The sequence below is a fragment of the Phoenix dactylifera genome, chromosome 1 (assembly GCF_051530095.1).
Source record: "Phoenix dactylifera cultivar Ajwa chromosome 1, Ajwa_hap1_PhDact_Kaust_v1.1, whole genome shotgun sequence".
Classification (NCBI taxonomy): domain Eukaryota; kingdom Viridiplantae; phylum Streptophyta; class Magnoliopsida; order Arecales; family Arecaceae; genus Phoenix; species Phoenix dactylifera.
Window position 1 is genome coordinate 49,810,580 of NC_143190.1, and position 12,652 is coordinate 49,823,231.

At 35.6% G+C, this 12,652-nt stretch overlaps 1 long non-coding RNA gene across 2 annotated transcripts; it reads left to right on the plus strand.

Annotated features, from left to right (window-relative positions):
- Nucleotides 1-1,697: 1,697 nt before the first annotated feature.
- LOC120110489 (uncharacterized) lies at nucleotides 1,698-9,659 on the plus strand. Of its 2 annotated transcripts, XR_015969182.2 has the most exons (4): nucleotides 1,698-1,966; nucleotides 2,745-3,360; nucleotides 6,918-6,986; nucleotides 9,213-9,659. It is a non-coding gene; the product is annotated as an uncharacterized LOC120110489 (long non-coding RNA). The 2 variants fall into 2 exon arrangements; XR_016396291.1 differs by lacking the exon at nucleotides 2,745-3,360.
- The last annotated feature ends 2,993 nt before the right edge of the window (nucleotides 9,660-12,652 follow it).

The following is a 12,652-nucleotide window of genomic DNA, read 5'->3' on the forward strand; positions in this document are numbered from 1 at the left end:
CTGAAATAGCGAGATTTATTGAACTATACAGCACGTAAAACGTGAGAAACAATTGTATAAATTGTGAACATCAATGCATATTGATTGTCTTGGGAAGCTAAATATTTTACCCATATATGTTCATTTGCGAGGTTTCTTGAAATATATACTCATGCAACATTTTTTATATATACATAAATAATTTTTTGAAATAAAAAGAAAAGACTTGTTTTCTATAAATTTTGTTTTTCAAGTTTTATAACTTGCCAATTCTTAGAAAACATGATTCATAGAAAGCAATCATACATGTCCTTTTGTAGATCTTATTTAGTTTGAGTTTTCTATAAATCTATTTATTTATTTATTTATCTGTTTATATGTTTATATATATATATATATATATATTATATGCTTGCATGACAAACAACTCCTAGGAGTATCATAGAGTCTAGGATTGGAATTATCTCTCTTTATTGAATTATTTTTCATTCTCGAGATTGTTGGTTGGAATTTGCAATAGTTTTATCAATATGGGGGCATATGATAAAATTTTTAAGAGTAAATGGTTCTTAAAAGTTTATCTCGAGTTATATAAGAACCGATAGTTCTATTTATAAATTTAAGATTAAACATTTATGAATGATACCTTGTGATAGTAGGTAGTGATTTAGAAAGTGAACAAAATCACAGTTCCCACCCATCATTGCCACCTATAAGTTTATTACCAGTTGAAACATATGCACTATTGTTTTAGATTTGGTTTTGTGTCTACGACTGTACATATGACTGCACATGGCTTGCACGGATCTCAGGACTCGTTTAGCTTAAAGGAGGAGAAAAAGTATGATTAAAGAAAAAAATAGAGAAATGTGTCGTAGTTGGTTGGAGTTTTCCGCAAAAAAAAGCTAGGGATATAGAAAAATATGATATAGAAAAATATTCTTTAGCTTTTAGACACAATCGACTAAAATCTTTTTTTTTTATTAAAGACATAATAGGTATTGTACATAACTTTTCAAAAAAAAAAAAAAAAAAAGATGCTCAATCAAAAATAAGTCACTACGAAATACATCATTTTTTTTATGATCAATTAAATATACAACAACCACTTTTTTATGTATCATATGTATTATTGTTTTTGATTTGGTTTTGTGTCTACGATCGTACATGACTACACATAGCATGGCTTGCATGGATCTAAAGACTTGCTTAAAGGAGGAGAAAAAGTATGATTAACAGAAAAATAGAGAAATGTTTCGTAGTTGGTTGGAGTTTTCAGAAAAGAGAGGAATTTAGCTTTTTCATGGACATAAAATTTCCACATTTCATGAAAAAAAAATCACATAAGATATGGAAAAATATCTTTCACTTTTAGACACAATGGAGTAAGATTTTTTCTTTATTAAAGGCAAAATAACTTTTCACAAAAAATAGATACTCAACCAAACATAAATCACTGTAGAATGCATCATTTTTTTCATGATAAATCAAATATGAACAACCATTTTTTTATGCATTATATATCTAGCATCAACTGCCCAGAAAAAAATATAAGAGTGAGAGATTTTTTTTCTCCTGAGAACCAAATAAATTCTAAAAAAATTATGAGAAAAAATCAGGTTGTTCGTTCGTCATGGCATAAGATTTCCGGAAAAATCCCAAGGGCGAGGATAAGAAGCCAGACGACAAAGCCCACTAGGTCTTATCCAGCTCCCACAGTCCCACGCCCACGCATCACGTGAGCAAGTTTCTTCCCCGTACCAGCCGTACCTTCGAGGCCGCTACGCCAATCAGAAATCAAAGCCAAAGGTGGCGACGATGAATCGAGTGCGGCTCCTCGGTTTCTCGCTAAAGTCGGTTGGTTTCCCTCAATACCCTCTCCGGTATTTCCAAGAACCCTCTATCACAAAGAAGAAAAAGGCTCTAATTCCTTTCCTTCGTTCCCTTGGCAAGCGTCCCTCCGAGCCCATTCCTAGGTCATGGACCGGTATGCGATCTTCTCTATCCTTTCCTATATTTTGTTGTTCAAATATGTTTCTTATTTCTTAGACGCTAGGCGATTTCATCATCTAGCTTATTTATCTGATCATGTCTTCTAAAGAATTAGGACTTGATGCTGTCTATTTGTTGTCTGGAAATGTTCGATAAAAAGGGCGTATAACCTTTCCGCCTTAGGACGTGGTAGAGAAAGGGAGAGTATGATTGATGGGATCCAGTTCGAGGTGGATCAATATCGCATACACGTCTTAAAACTGAGGATGCTGGAAATTTTGACAGGCATATGGCTTTTTTTTTTTCCTTTTTTTTTGCTAAAACAGATGTATCATGCATTACGGGTACGAATACAACCAAAAAAATCAAAAGATAACGGATCCCTGTACCAGGCCATCCAATCCGCTACAGAATATATGCATTTATACAATTTCAAATTTTTTTCATAATTTTTCAATATCTCAATTTTCTTAATTTCTTTCATGATTTCACCTATTATCATTATTGTTTAACTCATTTGTTCATCAGAGACCAACAAAATTGTGGGATTATTATTATGAAATGACATTATGTTAAAAAAGATTATTAAGAAAATTATTTGGTGTTGTCGTGTAATTATTGTTTAACTTATTCTTTGATCTGACACCAAGAAAAGCATGGGATTACGATTTTGAAATGCCATGAGTGTATGAATCTTAAGCAGATGAAAAACTTAATTACTTTTTATGTGCACTTCTAATCAAATATTATCCTTGCCAATAAATTTGGGTTAGGAGACCTGCTTATGGAGAGGAGACCTCACTCACCAGAGCCCCACCTTCTTCTCCTCCTACCCTTGCACCCACTACATTACCTCCAGAGCCATCTTCTTTACCATCTTCCAGACTTACCCAGTCTACCACTCAGCCCTCTCCACCTGCACTAAGTGAGGATCAGCTACAAAGGATTGCATCATCCATAGTTGATGAGATAGCCTCCCAAGGCAAGTTCAGTGGAGCATCTTCTACAAAGATCCCACCTTCCAATGCAGCTCTCACTCAAATGGTAGCTGACATGAGAGCAGAGCTGGTCAGTCTTCGGTGTCTTCTTCAAGGACAGTATAGAAGATTTGTGAACATCGAAGAGGACACAAGAAAGCTGCAAGAGTCTATAAGAAGGGATCTGGAGAAGCTAAATGAGAATGCAAAAGGACTGGCAAACAAGCTACTTGAAGGACTTCACAAAAACAGTCAAAGTATAAATCAATTGAGCAAGTCCTATCAAGAGTCCTCCTCTGAAATCCTTCAGAATCTTGGTGACATCTGTGATGCAGTTCGGGTGCTCCTGGAGAGTCAGTCGGGATCCTCCTCATCAAGATTCACTGCTCCTTGATCTTGTTTAAAATCTTATGTATGGATCTCTAAGACTTTCACTGATATTGTACTCACTTTTTGTAGTCACTTCTATACTCACTTTTGTACTCACTCTTACATCACAAATGTAATCAACTTTTTGATGAAATGAAATGATAGCATTTCTCTTTTCCTGACAATTGTGTATATCTATCTTACTTATACTTGACTTGAATAAAAATCACTCCCTTCCTGCTTAATAACTAATTTTTTGCTGATGACAAAAAGGGGGAGAAGAATTGGTATAAGAAGGAGAAGAATTAGTATAAGAATGTATTAATTAAGGGGGAGAAGAATGTAAAAGCATGAGAAGAATTATTGTAAAAGCAAAGAAGATAACAAGTAGAATTGAAGAATAGATTGCAAGTATATGACTAAAAGCAATACACAAAGTAAAAGAATAATTAAGTAAGTATAAGCAAAACAATTGAGTGCATTTTATGAATGCTTATACAATTCCAAATGAAAGGGGGAAGCCTTAAGGTTATGAGTTTATTGTTCATACCTTTCATATCTTAGATAAACTAAACTCAGACATTATATTCTTTTTGATCTTTTTGACTCAATACTTAGTATATCTAAATTCACTTGCATATACACAATGTCTTGTCATCATCAAAAAGGGAGAGATTGTTGAGTGATTGTTGATCCCCTGTTTGATTTTGATGAGCCCAAAATACTTGAGTATATTTCATATTGTACTAATGAAGTCAAGTGAGTGTTTCAGGTAAAATACTTTTAAACTTGAAAGAATGCCTTAGAAAATGGTGCAAAGATTTTAAGTTGAGTTTTACTCATGTTTGGAACCATTCAAGTCTTTACACTGCGCTCGAGTCGACTTCCAGAATTTTCGAGTCGACTCTGGCACATGCTTACTGTCTAGCACTTTCTCGAGCCGACTTCCAAATGAGACGAGTCGACTCTTACAGGAATGACAGAGAGCAGTTTTTTTCAGAGTGCAGAGCACGAGTCGACTCGAACTGTTCATGAGCCGACTCGTACTGAAAAGACAAAGAGCTAATTTTCAAGTCGTAGAGCGCGAGTCGACTCCAACTGTTCACGAGCCAACTCGTATAGAAAAGACAGAGAGCTGATTTTCAAGTTGCAGAGCGCGAGTCGACTCCAACTGTTCACGAGCCGACTCGTACAGAGGAAGACAAGGAACGAGTTTTCAAGCCACAGTGCGCGAGTTGACTTCCAAAAGTTTCGAGCCGTCTCCCACAAATTGAAGCCGCAAGGTAATTTCGTCGACACAGTGGCTGAGTCGACTCGAACTGTTCACGAGTCGGCTCTTACAGAAAATGGCGGAGAGCATTTTTTTCACAAACCAGAATGCGAGCATACTCCGGAATTACTCGAGCCGTCTTCTGGAAAAGAGCAAGCATTTCACTCCTGAAGATGCCGTGAGGGAGTCGACTCCCGACTCCTTCGAGCCGACTCTTACAGGATCGACAGAGAGCCTATTTGTAAGAGCCCAATTTCGAGTCGACTCCAGACTTTCTCGAGGTGTCTCTTGCTTCAGCTGAGCCGACTCCAAGATGGACGAGTCGACTCCAATCCAACGGATACTTTGTCAGGACACGCAATTTTGTCAGAACGGCTCTTTTCTCCTCTCTAACGGCTAGTTTTCGAGGAGTTAAGTTATGAAAAGTGGTTCTAAGTGAAAAGAAGAGAAGAATCCACATTCCAGAAAGAGCATTCAAGTAAATCAACCATCAAAGAAAAGTTAGAGCCTTTCAAAGCGGAAAAGAGGAGTTATTGCATTTCAAGTGATTTTAGAGCACTTCTCCCATTAAAGGCTCATTGAAGTGATCCTCAACTACCAGCGTATTCAAGAGAGGATCCAATAAAGAAGAAGCCAAGTCTTGCATCAGCAAATTCTGTTTGAGGGCTTCTTCCTTTACATTTAGTTTACACTGCTATATCTGTTTATTTAGAAGCTTGTAACCTTTAAACTCTATTTCTCTGATATTTGATACCTGATTCAATCAGGAGATTGAATCAAGGGGTTAAGGTTTGTTGGTGAGCCCGTAAAACCAACTGGGTTGTTTGTGAGCCCGAGAAAACAAACAGAGTGGTTTTAGTCGGTGAGCCATGAAAAACCGACCAGGTTCGTTGTGATCCTGTGAAAACAACAAGTTGCGTTGTGAGCTTGTAAAATAACCGGGCTGTAATCTTAGGATTATAGTGAACTCCCAAGGGAAGCTTGGGGAGTGGACGTAGGAGCAAGGTTGGCTCTGAACCACTATAAAAATTTTGTGTTTGTATTGTGGTTTATCTTGCTTTACTTCTTTACTGCTTTCTTATAGATTACTTAATTACATTTGTTTAAAATCAAGAAAGCTTTCATAATCCTCAATAGATAAATTTAAGAATCTAATTTTAATTAGAACCCAATTCACCCCCCCCCCCCCCTTCTTGGGTTGTCATCTGGGCAACAATTGGTTTTTCTCCAACTAGTTGACATGTGAAGAATGACGTTGCAAAAGAAAAATAAAAGTCTTGAATAGCAAAAGAATAAAAAATAAGTCATGGTGACAATAGTACTAACAGTAATAGCAGTTTGCGACCCACCAAATTGCATTTCAATTCTCTTAAAGAAAATTTTTCTCAAAAAAAAATCTCTTTAGATAAAACTAAGATCAGATTTGATCTGTACCAAATCTGAATTTTAGATATAACCGAGAAATGCAGCAGATCATCACATCAATCCTTGCCGGACCAAAACAGTGATCAACAGTTCCAGAGTGCTGGAATCTACCATTGGTGAAAAAAACTGTTTTTTTACAAGTAGGAGGCATAACCTGAAAGCAACTAATGTCTTATATAAGTTGCACCATAAGCTTCTGACATCAAAACACACCTAAGATCCAAAGGTAATTGATGGTTTCCATCCATGTAACACCTAAGATCTAGTCTTGTAACAGTCATGTGGTTGATTTAACCTTATACAGAATATATGCATGCATGCAATTTCCCATTTTTTTTCTAAATATTTCAATATCTCAATTTTCTTAATTGCTTTCATGATTTCACCTATTATCATTATTGTTTAACTCATTTTGTTCATCAGAGACCAAGAAAACCGTGGGATTATTATTATGAAATGACATTATGTTAAAAAAGGTTATTAAGAAAACTATTTGGTGTTGTCGTGTAATTATTGTTTAACTTATTCTTTGATCTGACACCAAGAAAAGCATGGGGTTACGATTTTGAAATGCCATGAGTGTATGAATCTTAAGCAGATGAAAAACTAAATTACTTTTTATGTGCACTTCTAATCAAATATTATCCTTGCCAATAAATTTGTGGTGTAGCATATTGTATTCTTTAACGTTGACCTAAATTCAAGGGGCTATAAGCCGAAAAAAGATGGTTCATAAATGACATCTTGGATGGTCTTCTTTTGATATTTGGATTGAATTTTTTAAGATATGCTTAGAGTTTTGTATTTGTAACTGATCTATATAAGGAAATGATTTTCAAATTTAATTTTTAAATGTGGTTACCAATGTATGTAACATACATGCCGGCAACACGTCCTTTTTTCAGGTCATTATCTGGACCTTCATCTGGTTGGCTGGAACAATGCCAAAATTGATATATGGATTCATTCAGTTGGTAAGATGATGTTAATTCACTTAGTTTTGACTATTCTGCAGTTTAAGTCTATTCCACCATTTTGGTGGAATAGACTTATAACGTGTGGGCCCACTTATAACCCCACATGGTATATGCCCCTATTTTGTAGCCCGTTTTGGTGTTTGCTAAGAATATCTCCTCAATTTGTGCATTTCTGAAACTAAGTAACATTATTCTATGGGAACAGGTTTCGACAGCTGTATTTCTGCATTTATTATCCGTCTTTGAAACCAACCTGAAGGGTAAAAGTGTAAAATCGATGATACTTCAAGGCACTATTTGTGTCCTGCAGATTTTTTCAACTAAAATTTGGCTTTCTGAGTATCCGATCTCACCAATAAAGGTCTAGGCAGAGATTGCGATATTATTGATCGATTTGGTCGGATATGTAGAAATCTTTCTCATTATTACAGTGGATCCTCAAAAAAACAGAGTATGTATTGAATAAAGTATATACTTCGATTTTCGTGTGTAGAACTTTGGCTCGTAAACATAAAAGTACGGACACACTTTTTTGCAAAGATTAGGTTCGGGATTATTAGAAGAATTTTTTATGGAAGAAGAAGAAGTTGTTTATTTGATCTTCCCAAAAACAACTTCTTTTTCTTTACATGAATCACATATAGAACGTATTTGGTATTTGGATATTATCCATATCAATGACTTGGTGAATTATTCATAATTGGTTTATTGACGTGATTAGATGATGAACACTTTTGAGTTTTTTTTTTTTTTTGTTTCCCCTCATTTTCCATCATCCAGTTATGCCATGGTGATCATTGATTCTAGGCTTTCTCATTGTTTTATCATTATAGAACTAATGATTGATTAATGAGTATCACATAACATTTTTGAGCTTTCCATAAAGTCCATTACAAAGAGAGAGCTGCACATTAGTGGTACACCAAATATAGCAAGTGAATTGGAACCCAAATACTCCTCCAATTAGGCCAACTCCTTCCCTTTGTCCTCCATTTTGGTGGAAAAGTGGAAAATTATGCGCTTTTATGGGAGCCTTGATCCATCAGACCTGTTAGAATGATCTGTATCTTTGTTCTTCGTAGGTCTTTTGGCTTTGCTCATTTGCAACAATTCAAGCTGCTTGTTGATCATTGTCATTGTAGGCTGGTTTAGCTTAAGATCCAGTTCATCATATAATATTATATGGGCGGCTAGTGCTGTCTCTGACTTCTGAAGCATCAATTACTCAGCATCATCAATTCTAAATATAAATTGATGCTACTTCATTATTTGATTTTTTTTTTTTCCTCGAGGATTTGCTTACTCTGAAGATCATGCTTCTCAAGCCACCTGAACGCTGTGTATATTCATGCTAGAGATTATCTAATCATTACTTTTGGCTGAGATTGTTCTTTTGTGATATGCAGACCAAACGGAACTTTCAGGTCCCAAATCTTTGTTTATGGCATCAACTTTTGTCGTTCTGGGACTATTGATGCACACACCGTGAATTATTTTTATGAAATATAAATTTATTTCGGGTAATTTGTATTTGAAACTTTGTATACCATTGCAAATCTTAGGAAAATGGTTTTGCCTTAGTTTACATTGGAGACATATTTACTTTCAAGTTTTTAGATAGGAAATGGTGGTGCATAAGCCAATCAATTACCTTTCTGGTCATACTGAAATTCACACTGATTTTCTTTTGCTATGGCCTGTAAGGATGAGATGATAGTCTGTAGATATTTACCTGTAGTAGAACTTAACATTAGAGCATTAAAACTTACTTATATTCGTGCTAAAATGCTGAATCGATGGAAAAAAGTAGCCACAACAAATTCACATATGCTGAAACTTTTGCACCAGTGCTTGCATCAATACATGTTCATACATCTTTAGGTCTTCACTGGTAAATTTATCAATGCAAGACAACTATCATTTTCTGTCACTTATGGAGTAATTGATGCCTTTTTTTACTTTCTTGATATAGAAAAACTGGAAGTTGCGTTTATATCATTAGTAAATTCTTTCTTGTTTTCCTAGTAATTTGAACGGGCCTGCGAACTTGATAATAGATACCAAGAAATATTCATCATATCATATAGCTTATCCATTATCTGAAATTAGTTGAAGAATGATGTAATGCAGTTACAATGAAATTATAGTAAAAACATGTTCTTTTGCATTGCCATCTCCCTCCTTTCAATCTCTTAAAATTGTATTGCTTTTTGTTGCATGCAGGAGGATTGAATGAAAACGACTTCATACTTGCAGCCAAGATCAATTCTCTCCACCTGGAACATCTTCTAAGAAGGAAAGCTGCTGCTTACGAATATGCATATGGAATTCGTGTGGTGATTCGATATTTAGTATTACCTGTGCTCTACTTCTGGAGGGTAGTTTGTTGCATTTAGCATAGCCTATTATGGGGGATGAGATCATCGCATAAGCCAGACCTTGTCATACATTACTTGCTTCTGTTCTAGGCAATAGCTATGTTATGAATCATCAGATGAGCCTATTGCTTTAAGCCACGAAATTCTACTATAGTTCAACAGATTTGTGAATATTATGTAAATGTTTCGCTTGCTGTTATGCTCCCATGTGTAAAAGCTAAGACAGGAAAAGAACTGGTTTGAGACTATGAGAGTTTAAACATAATAGATACTATAAGAGTTTAAACAGTCACACTGAAATGGTTTTTGTCATAAGAAAAAGGCCAGAATATTTATGCAACAGAGAGAGAAAAATTCTTAGTATCTCGGAGTTCTGCCAGAACTGACCATGTCCAGAAACGATATCCAGAACTGACCATCCTATTGGTGTCTGCCAAGTGTTAAACGCGATAAGAGTTAGAAAATCGAATTGGTGAATTTAATTACTCAGGAAAATTAAATGAAATCTGATCTTTGGTGACCCCTCAAAAAAAGTGTTACAGGGTAGACGCAAGGAATTTGAAAAGAAAATCCAACAAGCAATGTAAAATTTGCTTCTCCTACAAGGATATTTAATAAGCAATCATAACATGTAGCTCAAGAAAACAATAAAATGGTTGGACGCTCAACCACTCCACACAAGCACGAAAGCATCACATATAACAACATAAAAACATCTACACCTCAACAAAAGATTTCAAAAACTGAAACTGTGCATAAGAAAACCAAATCATAATGTGCATTATTAGAAAAACAAATGGGAAACAATTTGATGAATTATAACTGAGTTGTACTATTGAATTATGCTGTCCTATGCTGGGACTGCCGTATCCAGGTTTTGCAGCTCTTTAACGAGATGCCGGTGAGAAAGCCTGACACATTTGATCCATAATTATGTTGACAGGAAGACAGTTAGATTGGATGCTGTGCATTTATGCAGAGCGAGTGGGCATTTATGCAGAGTGCATAAGAATGGACAGGGTTCTTCTTGCATTTAATAACATTTTTTTAAGTGATTCTGGCATGATGTACCATATCATATCGAATCGGAAGATATGAAATATATTATATCGTATTGGTTCCATCAACATTCAGTACATTTGAATCAGCTTTTATATTGGACGTATTGATACAGTAATAGATTCGGTATAAAAGTGGCGTACGTTAGCTCTGAGTAACAGTACTCATTCAGAGATGGTGGAGGAGGGCCATGGGTGCTTTCACCTAATGAGCACAACATACAATTTTGAGCACAATATACAATTTGGAGCCAAAAGCTAAGCACGCTGCATGCATGGCCGATCTTGAGTGTTTATTGAAGCACATGACATCTCCTTTAGCTTTATCCCCGTGAGATTCGCTTATGGCCTTGTCAGAGCATGTCCTCGATAAGTGGCAGGTGGGATGATGTAGTTGAGCTCCGAAAAGCGAGGAGAGAGAATGAGGTGGAGAAGGTCCCTGGTTGTAGTTTGATCCAAGTGAATGGAGTGGTTTATGAATTTTGCTTGGGGAGTGGCTTGAACATTCCTGATGAATTCTGTTGTGCTTTGCACGCACTTGATAAGTAGCTCATGTTAGTTTTAGCAGCAAAAAAAAAAAAAAAAAAAAAAAAAAAAAAAAAAGAAGGAAGAAGAAGAAGAAGTAGCTCATGTTATGTTTCTTGGAATTGCTGTATGTTTTTCTAATAAATCAGATGAATTAAATTAAACTAAATATGAATAGATATATTTATTTGAGTTGGAAAATGAAATATTTAAAAATTGAATAGAAAAATCAGCAGAAGAAAACCATAATATTGATCTCATAAGATACTATCTAGTCAACAATGTTATTAGCCTCTCTGTGAATATTTGAAACATTGATGGAGAGCAATGGGTGCATCATTCTCTAATAATTCTGTAATAGTAGATGCGGACTATCATCTAGAAGAGGTGGATGAGGAGGAAGCCATTCAACAACTATTGTAGAGTCGGACCATGGACCATTTTCAGCTATTACGTAGTCTCGCAAAATTAGGAGCTTAAGAAAGTCTCTGGAATTTACTGCAATTTATCAATTTCATTAACGTAGCATGAAAGAAATTTTCATTCATCAACGTAAGATTTACAGGCCGTTCAAGCTGACAGCAGATAAGTCCAAATCACGAGCTCTCAGCTGCTTGCGGAAGGCTGTGACGAATTATTTTGTCATTTCCATTCATGAAGCGTTACTTATGCGGATTATCTTGCGCAAAGAGCAGATCAAATGTTTTTTATTTGAAAATGTACTGATCGGTTCTCACTTCTTGACATGCGAGTGCAGCCTGAGACCCAGAAACTTGTAAGATGGCGCATGCAAGCATCTCCATGGAAGGAAGCTACACTTGCAAGTGGTCATACGATACGAGGAATTTGAAGCTACTCTCTTTGGCTGCATGCTGTACTGTTTTCTGCTCAGAAAACTTCTTTTCGAGCATGACAACAAGTTGTGCTTTTTTATTTTTTCTTTGATGAAAGAAATTAATGAAGATCCCTCTCTTGTAACATGGTATGCTGATAGGTTGCTGCACTGTGAAACTAGAAATAGATTCATTTGGTTTGCGGAAAGAATTTTTTCTCACTGATATATAAAAAATCAGTTTTTGCATGATTGGTTGACTATAGAAAAATAGCACATTTCAAAATAATTTATGTTTGTTTAAGCATAATTTTTTTATCTAAAAAATATTTTATCTTATTTTATCTAAAAGCTTAAGAATACTTTGAGGAAACAAAATAACCTAGCCGATAAAAAAATAATTTTTCTATATCTTACTTTTTTTTTTTCTTGTGGGATATGGGAATTTTATCGGACAGACTCCTCAAATGCTAACCTCAAATGTTTTGTGGCTAAGTGAAGCGCAAACATAGTTGCTCAATGGGTAATCAAATAAAAAAACTATAGTTTTGTTGGTAGACTCCCTCTTTCGGTAAACGCAGTTTCTACGAGTGCAGCAGGACAGAGCATCCAAAGCACAAGAAATCTTTTGTTTTCTTTGTTCGGCGTTGTGCACAGTAACAATGCCATGCGATTTGGCCCCATTCGAAATAGGAAGAGACGAGCCAAGGACTTGACATATGCTCTTTAAAAATAAAACAAGTCTAAATAACAAAATGAGTATATGAATGGAATTAAACTTTTTGCACCTTCAAGAGCAATTATGCTTTGCTCTTCCATTGTAGACTTCTGTCCTAAGTGGGACTGTGCACACAATCGACTAAAGATTGT